Source organism: Protopterus annectens, chromosome 11.part0 (assembly GCF_019279795.1).
Source record: "Protopterus annectens isolate FY-2018-M chromosome 11.part0, PAN1.0, whole genome shotgun sequence".
NCBI lineage: Eukaryota > Metazoa > Chordata > Ceratodontiformes > Protopteridae > Protopterus > Protopterus annectens.
The window spans coordinates 1526298521-1526313108 of record NC_056745.1 but is presented as its reverse complement, the minus strand read 5'-3'; positions in this window follow the sequence as shown (position 1 = coordinate 1526313108).

Genomic DNA, 14588 nt, shown 5'->3' with positions numbered 1-14588 from the left:
TTGGAGTGATTAAGTATCAGAGTTCTGTATGTTCTTGCTGTACTTAACTGTTTCCTGACTACATGGTTATTTCTCACTGTATATTGTGATCTGAAAGTCTGTTTATTCACATATTATGGCTGTGATGGCCTGCATTTAAGAGGTTCACAGATAGTCTACTACCTATCTACCCAAGGGCAATTAGAAGCATAGCTACAGTGTGTTGGCTTTCTCCCCACCATTGATGAAGTAACTGAGCCTCTGTCAAGCATAGCCAATGAAGCAATTCCAGGCAGAGTTGCTGGAAGCTGTTGAAGACTGGGGTGGTGGAGGGTGATAGGGGCACTTAGTGATCTAAAGAGGGCAAGTTAATGTGACAATTCAACACCATTCAATTTCACCAACAGGTCTTGCAGCTATCAAACTGAATGGGCTCCCCCACCCCCTGGCTGTATGGTTCTGGGACACATGATCCTAGGGGTGTATATTCTGTTACCCATTCACACAGCAAGGTTTTAGGTTCATAGGTTCATAGGTAGGTACTAGGCTATTGGCCCAAGGGCCTACATAAGCCTAGCCAACAAGGTTCCCTGGCTTACGCCACCCAAGAAAGTTATTTACCTGTGCCACTGTCGAGCAGAGACACAGAAGTGATCCCCGGGGTTTTCCTTGAAGTGTGTCAGTGAGGGGCTATGCCTAATGTAGTTACGAATGTAATTTATTGTCTCACATTACATTTGTTATATGTTGTTATTTCAAGAGTAAGTGAAGCTCAGTGGGTTTGGGGGCCTCCGACCTTAGCTTAGCCTAGCTTACACATAGAAATCATCTAAATAGAAAATAGGCGGAAGCAACGTTAATGTCAATAGTGAAATGGTTACAGCATCTGCATAGTATCTGTGCATTCAAGGTCCCAATCCCAATAAAGTCAGAGATGTTTATCATGTTAAAAAGTATACCTTAACCACAGCTTGCATATATAGGTAGTAATCATCTGTATAATAAACATTCAAAACTCCCATATAAACCCATGTGTGCTGGAGAGTAAAGTCAACAGAGAATGCAATGTTATGTAAGCACATAGTGAGATGTTACTTCACTGAAATATATATATATCCTGAGTAGTTAGCAGATGTGGCCATGTTTGCGTGCAAAGGTTATACATTACAAAGTTTGTTTAACTGTGTTTAACCGCTGCTATAATGTCACACAAACACTTTTAAACATGCTTACAACTGCTTAAATGAACCTTGTTCTGGAGTAAAAAACATTTTTTAAAGCATCGCAGGTGTTGAACCCTTGACCATGCACACTGTAGTCATGGGACTTACCACTAAGCCATCTGAGATGTATACAAGTTTCACAGTCTTTAGAATACACCTTATACCATATGCATTCCACTGTAATGGCCACAAATGGGACAGTCACTTTGTGTACATATGTACAGTACATTGTAATGTACTGTAGTTTGTGAACCAACACATACAAGTCTACATATGTATTACTGTAACAAATTAATATGAAATATATATATATGTATATATATATATATATATATATATATATATATATATATATATACAATTACATCAATAGCCATATATATAAACATCTATGAACACACTTCGTGACACAGTAGCAATCCAAAGGAATTGAAGTGTACACAAAACACATGCAACTCTGGTATTATAACTATTAATATTACCCTAATTCACCATAGATGGGATGGCTGATGTGTATGTGAAGATTGGGGTGGGGGAGGAATGATGGATAATGAAAGCATGCATCAAGGAGAGCTTTGGTTGGATGTTCAATATGTGAACTGGAAGGGTATACATGGAGTATGGGGACAATATTAAAAGGACATAAAACAAGAACCTTCCTGATCCATAATACACCCTGTCATGTCACATTGCAACACCTATTTTCATAAACATGTGAACATTAACATGTATCAGACATATGTACACCAATTGACTGTCATATTTGTTTTCAGTAGTGAGGAATGCTTGTAGTAAAATGTATATTCTAAACACCATAATATTTGTATATATCTCAGATGCCTTAGTGGTAAAGTCAGTAACTGTGGTGTTCATTGTCCCGGATTCAAGGGCTGTTAAGTTATTTTGAGGGCCAGAATAAGGGCTGTTGGATGCAGGTGGATTAAAGCACTTTTAAGCAGTTGTAGGCGGGTTTGCATGGGTTTGCGTGACGGTAAGAGGTGCTTAAACATGGTTAAACAGAGAAGCACTTCACAGGTTTAACCTTTGCTTAACGTCATTCAGACCATGGGCAAACCTGCTTACAACCGCTTAAATGTGCGTTATTCAAACTTTCCCTACCAGTGCCTACTCTGAGAGGTAAAATAATAACACCTTCGAGGATTAGAACCTGCAACCATGTACTCCATCCTTCACGTAACCTACCAATAAGCTACCCTGAAATGTACCTATGCCAGCTGTGTATGGAGACAGGTTAAAAGGTAGGAATGTGTGGAAATAGGACAACCCGCCATGTACCCAATGAAACGTGTATGCTAATAAATATATCTATCTATATATATATATATATATATATATATATATATATATATATATATGTATAGAGAGAGAGATACATAGAGACATGTCGATATATATATAGATCAACATATATATATATATATATATATATATATATATATATATATATATATATATATATATATATAGCTATACAGATAGGTTAAAAACATCTACACATCTATGGAGGTATAGATAAACGTATGCAATAATATATATTATATATTATATATTATATCTATATACATACACACACACACACACACATATATATATATATATATATATATATATATATATATATATATATATATATATATATATATATATATATATATATATATATATACCCAGAATTGTTGAACATGCTCCATCTTAGCAAAACCAAATCTACTCCAGCTATATGCTCTAGGGATATAAACCTATAAACCTCAACACAACAATGAATAGAACATGCTGGAGGGATAGATTCCCTTCGCAGAGACTTCCCTTACTATGGAACAGTGTCCCGATCTACATAAGACAAAGCCCCTCACTATCACTCTTCAAGAGGAACCTTGATGAGTGGATGGGTAAAAGAAAGTTCACACCGGGGATCACACCAACAGCACTACTAGATAGGGACCAAGGGTACTAGCTGCTAGTACAAGGGTCTAGGGAACTACTAAAGGGGAGGTGAATACCGCACAATGTGGCTGGGCTAATATATGCCTTCAGGCAGATAGCCCAGTACCAAACTATGAACCTATGAACCTATATATACAGACATACATACATACATGTGTGTAGACAGCATATGAAGTATTCATAACTGAGTATAACATGGACCGTAGCAATCACACATTCCGCCCCCCCCCCAACAATATGAACATAACATATGAAGAATATATGCCAATACACTATTATAAATATGTTCTATGGACACAGTCACCAACACAACTGCAAGACAGCTTTCATTTAGCAAAACTTTATTGCATTCCGATGTATTGTCAAAAGGATTCAAGGACTAACAGTACCTGCCTGCTATACAGGAAGCATTTAACAGTGCCTTAATGAATCAGCCTGCAATTACCATAGTATTAATCCACTAAGGGATAGGTGCTCACATAGGGAAAATACCGCCACACACATATAGAAGATGTATAAAAGTGGCTCCTACACACCTGCATCTGCTATGTGCACCCACTAACATCTCCCCCACACCCAAAATAATTACATCAATACATACTGTCATACCATACCAATTATTCAACTACTGTATGACATCTGCTGAAACCTTAACATACCTGGACACAGACACACTAACATGGCCCTATGTGAAATAGTTGCTGTTATACAATGGAACAGCTGCTGATGTTACAGGGTTTGTATGAACTAATCCCGTTTCAGAGGGTTGAAAGGTTTGTACACCAGGAATTGTTACCGATTACTAATTATCAGCACAGTATGATATACATTAACACCAAACTAAAGATGTCTGGTAAGCACATTGTAAACCTCCTAACATTATATGCATAGCTATGCAACCTTGAGCTGGTCAAACATCCTGGCCAGACTGAAACATATGCAGAAGTATTAGGTACAGACAAACCCTGCACAAGTAGCTATGTTCAGAAATATAACAGCAGTACTCACATTTAGACCAGATCCTCTAGGCATTACACACAGTATATTAGTGTTCGTCTCCATACAACTGTTGCAATAGATGTCAAACAACACTTCCAGGCTGTATTCCTCACAAGTAAGGCAAAGGGACAACGTCCAAGTGGAGTACTCAGTTATATTCCACTGCTGCCATGGTATTAGCTAAGGCAGTAGCAGCACAGCTGATATGCATGTAATTAACTACTTAGGAACACCAATTGGTTATCGGGATAGCACATGTTACTGATCTGTAACTATAAAAGTTTGCCTTGTCACACATTCAAACCATTGCATCTACCTGTAGAACAGTGCAAAATACTGAAACACAAATGGAAAATTATACTAGTCAATAACACCACCAATTACTAAGAAGGAATGTATAACATTTAGTATGTCTGTGTATGTAGTACCTGTTCTGTAATAATTACACTGTAATCAATGCACATAGTGGAAATAGCTATCTTGCAGAGATGTATTGTTGAGCAGTAGTAATGCTTGTAGTATTCTTTGTGTGTACTGCTGTAGGTCACCAGGCAAATTCCTCATACACCACAAGGGATGATATATAAGGGCTTGGAACTCACCAATTCGCTTCCAGCCACTGTCAGTGTCAGGGTTGGTCCAACAAGTATGTGCTATAACAGGGGATAGTATATTTCGATATATTGTAACAGTAGACATATGTCTGGGTGTATAAGTAAGATTAACATGTCAAAGGTTGGCTTACTGTGCAAATATGGTCTGCATTGTGGGATATTGTGCCAATAACTGTGTAATGTACAGTATTTTAGGCAGATCTGTATTCTATTCTACATAGCATTTCTGTTATGTTATGCAAACAGTAGTTATGCCTATTGGCAATTACAATTCTCAATAATAGGATACATATCACTTTTATTCATCTGACTGTTTAGCAGCATGATAGCAAAGATAACTATCCATGCCCATAACACATGTAATATCCACCTCTCTAGTATTGTTTGTAAGCAATAACAGCTGTGCATGTGTACATGTTATGCAAATGTGTAGTGACCCTTGTTACAGGGCTGGACCTCTCTAGTATCGTTTGCAAGCAATAACAGCTGTGCATGTGTGCACGTTATGCAAATGTGCAGTGACCCTTGTTACCGGGCTGGGCCAAATGGCTATGTGCATACCTACATAGAGTGGATATTGAGAGTAGAGACACACTGGTTGAACTACCAGGTTTATGTAGCCTAACCTCTCATTGCCAACCTAACAGCCACTTGCACATACTGTATATAAGGTAATGCACAGTACTGGTAATGAAATAGGTTACATATCATCTTTAACTCCAGTGTAACATCTGAAGTAGGAGTGTAAGATATAGGAGACTGCTGCCCATGTGTAATAGCCACTTCATAGGTGATGGCTTACACTATCTGATTATATCCTGATCATGTTGATAGTGGCAGCAGAGTCTATTGATACATGACTCTGTTTGGGGAGTGGGTGTCTGTGCCCAACAGAGCTCATGGTCCTGGTGGATATGTGAGTATATACCCAGAAAAGGAAACAGACCTGTAGACACTTGCATCATTTGCAATCAACTATTAGGATGAGATGGGGTCCTCAGAGGAGGATCGCTGCTAAACGTAGCTACAATGTTTCTGTAATAGCCAGTGTTATCACGTCCATAACACAAATATTTACATGTGAGCATCACTGTCTAAAACATCTTCATAAGCAATAAGTAAACTAAATACAGTACTTGGTACTTGTAGTACTGAATGCTCAAACAGGCATGTCCACTAGTTAGCTACTGGTGTTTACTAATGTCAGCTTTGTGTATGTAGCCATCCTGGGAGAATGTAATCTCTATGCCATGTATACTGCCAAACCCACCTAACACCACACCCCACACATTGTCTGTGATGCAGCTACAGGGGTAAGCTGGAAGGCAGTCCAGTCTACAGCCATGACTGGACTGGACAGTCATGAGGTGTAGGTTAACACATGCATCACATCATCACAACCAACACATACCCTTACGAGAACACAGTAAGGACACCCACACACACTACCAGAAATCACACACATTCAAAGATGCTTCTAAGTATCTGGCCAAACAAGGGACCTCCCAAGCTGGAATAGACAGACAATGAAATACACAAACTGTATGAAGTAGTTTGCATAATTGTGCCAGACCTCAGAATATTTGGCCAGAAGCATGCCCAACAGTACTCATTTGTGAATGCAAACTCTAGCACTATGTTACACACTAACCTATACGAGGGCGTACATACCTTCAGCTGCCTGTTTGCCATGATTAGCCACATACCCATACACTCAGACCACCTTTTGAACTATACACATGGCTCTGGCATATTCCATGTTGTTGTGCAGGACCTGTGATGCAGTAGCCAGGACTGCATGGAAACACATGTAGGAACTGTCAGGTCTTGTAGCCCATGCAGGTATGTCCCAATGCCCGGGTAGCATTCTGCCATTGGCCAGAATGATATTGCAGTACAGGGACAGAGGGATTGTATTCCACAATTGCCTAATGTAGTGGTTCAATACAGATATCACACCTATCAGCAGGTGTGCCGACACTGCACCGACCTCATAAGATGGGCAAAACAGCATGCTAATGCAATTGCCAGGGAACAAGGTGCAACAGGTGGGGGGGCCACTCACCCAGCCCCCACTCACACATACTGTGGAGCTACTGGCCAACTTGGGGACACCTGCAGACCTCCATCCACAAGCTTTAGCTGGTATTTTGGAGGTGGGTGTCTCTCAACCACCGAGCCTGGAGTTGCCTGATAAGTCAGTACTGCACATATAACACAACTATATTTCACATAGTTACATGTGTTACTGTACAATATGTAATGTAACATCATATGCAAGGCAAGTATGCACACATGCCACATACTATAGTCTGCTACTCTATGTATGCACAGATGAGCATACTCCATAGTATAGTGTATTGTACTGGCTTATGTGCTAACATGGACATTGCACCCTGTAGCTATCACACAGGTGTGGATAATGATCTTACTGCTGTGACACTCCTGTTTAGGTACCTCTGGCATTTTGCAGTGACAGCAGCCTGTGTCAGGTGAGATTGTTATTATTTACCAGGATTGATAATGCACAGATCATATTAATTGCATGCTAACTGCCATAACACGTGTACACATAATGTATCGTGGTCCTGTTAATAGACACTGGTCAGGCCTGCAATGCATCACAGTGGCTACCTATGTGAAACAATTGAAGACTATATGAACCACCTACACTAAACCTTCCAAACTGTCATTGCCAGATGTGTGGACAACTGTAAATACAATGGTGGAGGTGTGGTTCAATGTAGGGATAGGTACTACAAATCAGCATTACACATGTTGGGAATACAAACAGTACTGTACATAGAGCATATGTGTGCATACCTCTAAATGTGTTGGAGCTGGAGTATGACCACCCCACAGGATACACCCTTGTGGATTATACCCTTGCTATGAATGTCACACAATGTCTTGTGCTATCTGACATGTCCATGACATGGAGTGGGCTGACTGCAACACTGCTCAACTATCCTGCAAAACATGATATCTCACATCCCAAACATTCCACCCTTTGTCTGGATAACCCTGTCCTCAGTGGAGCTTATGACATCTATGGGTGTATATCATATGGGATAACACTGACATAAGTAGATGGCCATCACAACCATTGGACAGAACATGTGTACACATGACCATGGAGGATGGCCAGAGACATGAAGCAACACACACAGTAGAAGTGATGTACATGTGTGTACACCCTGTTGTCCATTGGCTCGACACAATACAACTATGGCCTTTGTGTAATGATGATATTGCAGATATGAAACACTAAACATCATACAAGCCTGTGCACAGCTTGTGTAGGCATAACATGAAACAACCACATAACATGTCTTGAATATCTTGAGTGTGTCACGACATGAAAGCATTCACCTATACAGTATCCAAATACATACATGTGTTGCACAACATACACATACAACCACATCAGGCCACAGATACAGTACATTCACCTTGCTGGTGTCAGACATCACTGTCATGCCTGCTCCTCATGTGTGTGAGGTGCACAGATGGCATGTGAGACATAGAGTACTGCTAAGTTAGCCATGTGTGGGCATAGTTGCCAGGCATCAGCAATATGGTTGCAGATGTGCAGGGGTGTCATCTGTATACCCTTCTGTGACCTGTGTCACACTTTCCACATTAATGTTTAGTGTGTATACACCTCAGTGATGTGGGTCACATTCCACATTAGATATGTATTGTATGTGAACACAGTCATGGTTATGAACTGTGTCAGTAACTCACACTGTATAGCAATAGTGAAGCCACATGACGCCCTGCAATGGCTATGCACATCATCTCAATGTTCAGTATGTCACTGCATATTTGTAGGGTGGACAGACAACACTGCATCAGCTGAAGGTCCGTGTTAGTATAACACGTCCCTGCATTGGAACACCATTGCTGTACTGTATATTGGAAAGGACACCATTGTGTTACACATGTATGCATGTCATTCAACACGTCAGGAGAAGACATGTCATACTACATGTGATTGGCAAGGTCATACACCAGACATCAGGCCGGTGCACAGTAAATCTGTGCTGGTCTGTGGCACCAATGCAAAGTAGGGACAGCCATGTCAAACATTTCTGGACAGCCACATGCACAATGTCTGTAGACTCAGCTCAGGGGTAGGCAGAATAATGTTGGACAGACATGGACTGCTTTGGGGGAGATATGGAAGCTAGGGCTCAGGCAACATAGTATTCAGTCGACATACCCTTCTGCTCATGTCCTCACACATAGGGGCAGTGGCCAACACAAAGCATCAATGGCAGATGTACAAAGGTCAGCGATGGTCTGTTAACATGGTGCATGTTGCACACAACATGGCATTGCGGTGCAATGGTGCATAGTGCATGCATTGTGTTGCAGGTATGGTGCATAAGCTACTAACACAAATGGTGCAATACAGGTATGTATGCTAACCACCACTATAATTGTGTAAGGTGCATGCCGTCTGCTATAACACATGCATGCTGTTGTGTGCAACTCAGGGATGTATGATAACTACCACTATAATTGTCTAAGCTGAATGCCATCTTCCATATCACCTGCATGTTGCATGTCATTGGGTGCATTGTCTAAGCTGAATGCCATCTGCCATAGCACCTGCATCTTTTTTGGAGGAGAGCGTCTTGGTTCTATTTGGGATGGCACGATTCATGCATGAGTGGATGTTCTCGTACAGTAACTTAGTGTAGGATTCAGCAGTCAAACTTTCAGTTCCCGTCTGCATGGGTGTCATGATGTTTCTCACTTCTGACTTGAATAGCATGAAGTTGGCTTTGGAGAAGTTTTTTACCTAGGTTTCCTTAGTGGGGTGGGGGTGGGGGAGGGATGTGGATGTCAAGGGTGATTAGCTTATGGTCAGACCTGACCAACGAGGGGGTGACCATAGGTGTAGAACATCAATTTCCCATGTTGATAATGACCAGGTCTAGGATATTGGAGCCCCTGGTGGGACTATGGATTAAGTGATCCAGGGCATTGGAATTTGAATTCCAAGAACCGTTGGGCAAAGGTGTTGGTACATGAGTAGTTTTCCCAGTTAATGGCAGGGTAGTTGAAATCACCCAGTATTAGGGTGTTTGCTTGTATCTTAATATTTTCCAGTATGTTTAGAAAGGTGTAATGAGAATCTTGGGGCATGGTGGGGGATCTGTAACAAGCTAAAATTTGGATTGCAGTCTTACCTACTGTTAGTTGTACCTGGAGAATTTAAGATGCATTGTGTTGGGCAACTAGCCTGGTGGTGTGAATATCCTTGGTGAATATGGACACTCCTCCAGCTTTTGGTCTTGGTTTGGTGGCCGAATAGTGTGGTTAGAGTTGTAGCCTGGTATTGCAGGGATTCTCTCTGGAGCCTTGAACCTGGTCTCAGTTACTGCACAGATATCGATGTTCTCCATTTTTAGGAGTGCCTCAAGAGAGTGCATTGGGAGGTTTAGACTTTAGGTAAGTGTCATTTCAGTTGATTTTGAGAAATAAGATAGGCCGTGCTGTATAGTTTTAAAGTTCCAGGTATTTATAAACCAGTATTTATTTTTTATTTATATATTATTTTCTAAGGGCCACATAGAGTTCATGGGTCACATATTTCTTTTTTCTAAACAGGGTTTAGCATGGTGTCATAATAATTGGCAAAGGGAATGATGTGATTAATGAAAATTTAGATAATAACTTGTGCTAAATTAATTAATTTGCGTGCCTCTAAAACAGTTAAGGGGATGATTTATATCTGCTATGTCCAGACAAATGGATTCTCACTTTTTATATTCCCATATACAAATCCTAGCTGAAAAGTGATTTCTTCTTGATTTCTAGTGTTTTCACTCTGTAAAATTTCTGCAGGATTCTTTTGGGCCATTTTAAGATAAAATCTTCACAGTGAGTTTAACAAATTGTAAAGTTAATGGAACTGAATGCTGAGTTCAAAAGTTTTATGTCACACAAGCATTCTTGTTTTTAGATTACTTTTCATAAATTACTGTATATATATATATATATATATATATATATATATATATATATATATATGTGTGTGTGTGTGTGTGTGTGTGTGTGTGTGTGTGTGTGTTTGTGTGTGTGATAACTGTTGGACCACACTTAGAACAGTAAAGAGGGCATTTTGCTTCCCAGGCTTCATTTTATATGAAAAAAAAATAAGATGGATCAAAATAAATAAAATAATTACTGTGTAACATAATCTTGGAACTGATCCTTATCAGCATCACATTGATCATGAGTCAGAACCTAAAACTGTTCAATTTCAAGCAGAAATTGATGTGACAAATTATTCTCAGATAGCTTGTGTTGAAGCTAAATATATGGCTGCCTTTTCAAAAACCTTTAGATAGAATTATGAACTACATTAGAAGTTCAGAAGAAATTTTAAATACTTTCTCTCTATCTTTACTAATATGTATAACCTCCTTTTAGAAAAAAATCAGGATTTAATGAACTTTATTGCAATTTAGATTACTGTAACCTCCCTAAACTTAGCAATGATCCATCCATCCATCCGTCCATCCATCCATCCACAACCACTTTTTCTCCATATTTCACAGTGAGTCAGGATGTCACTTTAACAGTGACAATCATCAAGAGCCAGGGTTCACACCATTGATGAACTTAGCAATGATAATCGTAACAGATATCTTATTTATCTTTATTTTTTTTCAAATAGAGTTGTAAACATTTATAATTATTATTTTTTCATATCTATGACATTTAAGATAATTATGTCAATTAATTTAGGAATATCTTATCATTTAAAGCCAGTTCTATTCATCAAAATCCTAATAGTTATAGAACTACATCTTTGATAAATATTAAAACAAAAATATTTGCCTTTGTCATTGGAAAACAGAATTGCTTAGTTTCACCCTTATAAGCCACATTCTTATAAACTAAGCAAACTAATCAACAATTACCAATTAGTTCCACATTGTATTTTTGCATTAGCTACTGATGCCTCTAAGGCATTTAAGCAAATTAATTCCAACTTTCTAATTATCGTTCTTTTTGATAGCTTTCCTGTCTTTTTTATTCATTAATTTCATGTGCTTTATTCTAATCTTTTGATCAGCTTTATTACTAATGGACATCATTATCAACATCTTCTTATTAAGAAGGTATTAGGCAAGGATGTCCCCTTTCACTCTACGCATTCCATCCTTGCATTGAACCCCATTTGCTTAATATCAAACTATCCTCTTTTCATTAATTTTCCTATATTTAAAAGGTATCACGATATGCTTTACCACATTTGTTGATGGCAATAATGTGAATTAATATTATTTTACAACTAGAGACATTCCTTGGATTTCAGAACCTATCAAAAATGTTACTTTTTCAAATTATAATTTGAATATTAAAAAAACTGTTTTGTTCCCATTTGAGATGACAACAGCATTGTAAATCTATTTTACTTCTTGAGATAAAAATAGCAGTGAACTGAAACAGTGCAGTATATGATTTGCATGCAACATTAACTGCAATAGTTAGCATATATGTAAATTATACATTTCCATCCAATAGGATTTCATTAAATAGAATACTTAGAGATTTTCCCCACTTTTCAAAATATCAATAATAAAAATAAATGTCTTTCCAGGGATATTGTTAGTATCTCCTTGTGTCGATCCATACCCAAGACTATTATTTTGAATATAAAAAAGGTAACTCTATTTAAATTCTTTTGGGATCATCAATCTATCCATCAGTTTAAGCTTATGTTTTCAAAACCTCAGAGTGGTCTTAACTTTAGGGGGGGTCTTTGTGCCCCTGCTCATTCTGACCACCATCCCCAGTATTCCACATCCATTGCCAGATCTACCAGTCTATCTAATCTACCCATAGAATAACACTAATTTATAGCTGGGGATGATTTATATCTTAAAGGCATCCTAGAGAACATTGCTAGCCTACTTCTACCTGTGGGATTTCTCCCTTATGGCATACCCTAGTTTTTCCACCATCTCTCTGACTACAAGGTGGCATCATGGGGTGGAAGTACAATGGGATATGATGTCTTGTCCCACCTCTATAGAAGCTCAATAATGCTCCCTGCCATCTCTCCTCAGTGCTCTCTCATGAAGAACTCCTGCCTTCACCAGCTATATTACAGAAAATGCACACTTTTGAAAAGACCCCCATCCTACCCTGCCACTCCATCAGAATTCTGAACCACTAGTTGAATCTGGGTCATATGAGCTGTTGCCAGGACTTTAGCCCTCTTTGCTACTGAAATGGCTGGAATGACCTTAACTTCATGAATATGTATTGGTCTTACTTTCTAATGAAAAAAATCAAAACTTTTTACAAATTATTTTGGGACAAAAAGACAATTCTCTGTTGTCACCATTTTTTATGCAATTACAGCTGACCTACATCTGTTGTCCTTATCTTTCTATCTTAAAGTACACAATCCATTCATTCATTAACTCTTTACTTTGCAATTTATTTGAAAACATTCAATATCTTCTTAAGGAAATTAATGTATTTGATGTGCTGATTGTTGCTCAACCAGTTATTGGCAATCCCAGCATCCTAATTAGAGATAAAAGATAGCCTTAAAGGAGCATTCCTTTCTTCATTTACTTGCCAAGTTGAATTCTTTATTGGAAGATTCATTTAAACCCCTGAAACTGGATATTATTAATCCCTATTTAAAGGCTGCATTGATAGTGTTAGCATTATATTGTGAACTTTTCAAATAAAAATACCACAGATATTATCTTGCATATCAGTTTATTCAGACTTTTTAAACATAGAACTGACCTCTTCTTTCTAAGGAGCTGCTTATGCTAGGTTTTATTTTTTTTTAGAATCAAATATTTGACCTTTATTATTTATAAACTTGATTCACATAATTTAGAAATAAAAAAAACACTTTCAGTATCCTATATTTAACTTTTTATACCAAATACATGAGTTACCATAATGCCTATCTGTCTTCTTTAAAAATATTTTTTTTCTGTATTTTCCAGCATGTCCATTGTGTCCTGCATTTAGACATCCCAATGCAGATGATCTGTCATTTCCCTTCTGTTCATCTGTAGGAAGTGATTATTCAAATCCTTTTGTCTTACAATATTATAAACAAGACAGTATTATGGCAGCATGGAATACTGAATATTCTGCCAGCTAACTATGACTAATGTGAATGGTTACCATATCTGCCCTTGTAAAATATTATATTACGATCCATGCAAGTTTTCACATATGGTTAAGAAATAGTGTAATGACTGGAAATGTCTTTTTTTTTCAGAATTGATATTAGTCATTTATATTACTACAATTCCTGCTGTACACTCTTCAATAGAAACACAACTCATGTTCTTACACTGAATACATTACTTTTTTACATTATACAGTGCTGCCAGTATATATTTTATTTTTATTTCTCTCATGCTATTATTTTCCACTTTCATAAATATGTTATTTATAAACATGGTTTCTAATCTTTTAATGTACATGACTTTAATGTGTGTACAGTTATTTGTTTTTTACAAATCCAAATAAAAAGAGTTTGGTAATAAAATATACAGAAAAGACAAATGCTGCTCAATGAATATTTGTAATATAAGTGAAATATTTATGCTGAGTTTTAGTTACGTATAAATATTTCAGAAATGCTTAATAAAAATATTAGAAAATGCAACATGGTTTACATAACCCCTTAAAGAGTGTTTCTTTAAATTTGTATAAACAATTAATCATCTACTAATACTAAAACCTTCAATACAGGTGTTACCTGAGGATCCATGCTAGTTACTCCCTTAGGATCCTTACTCAG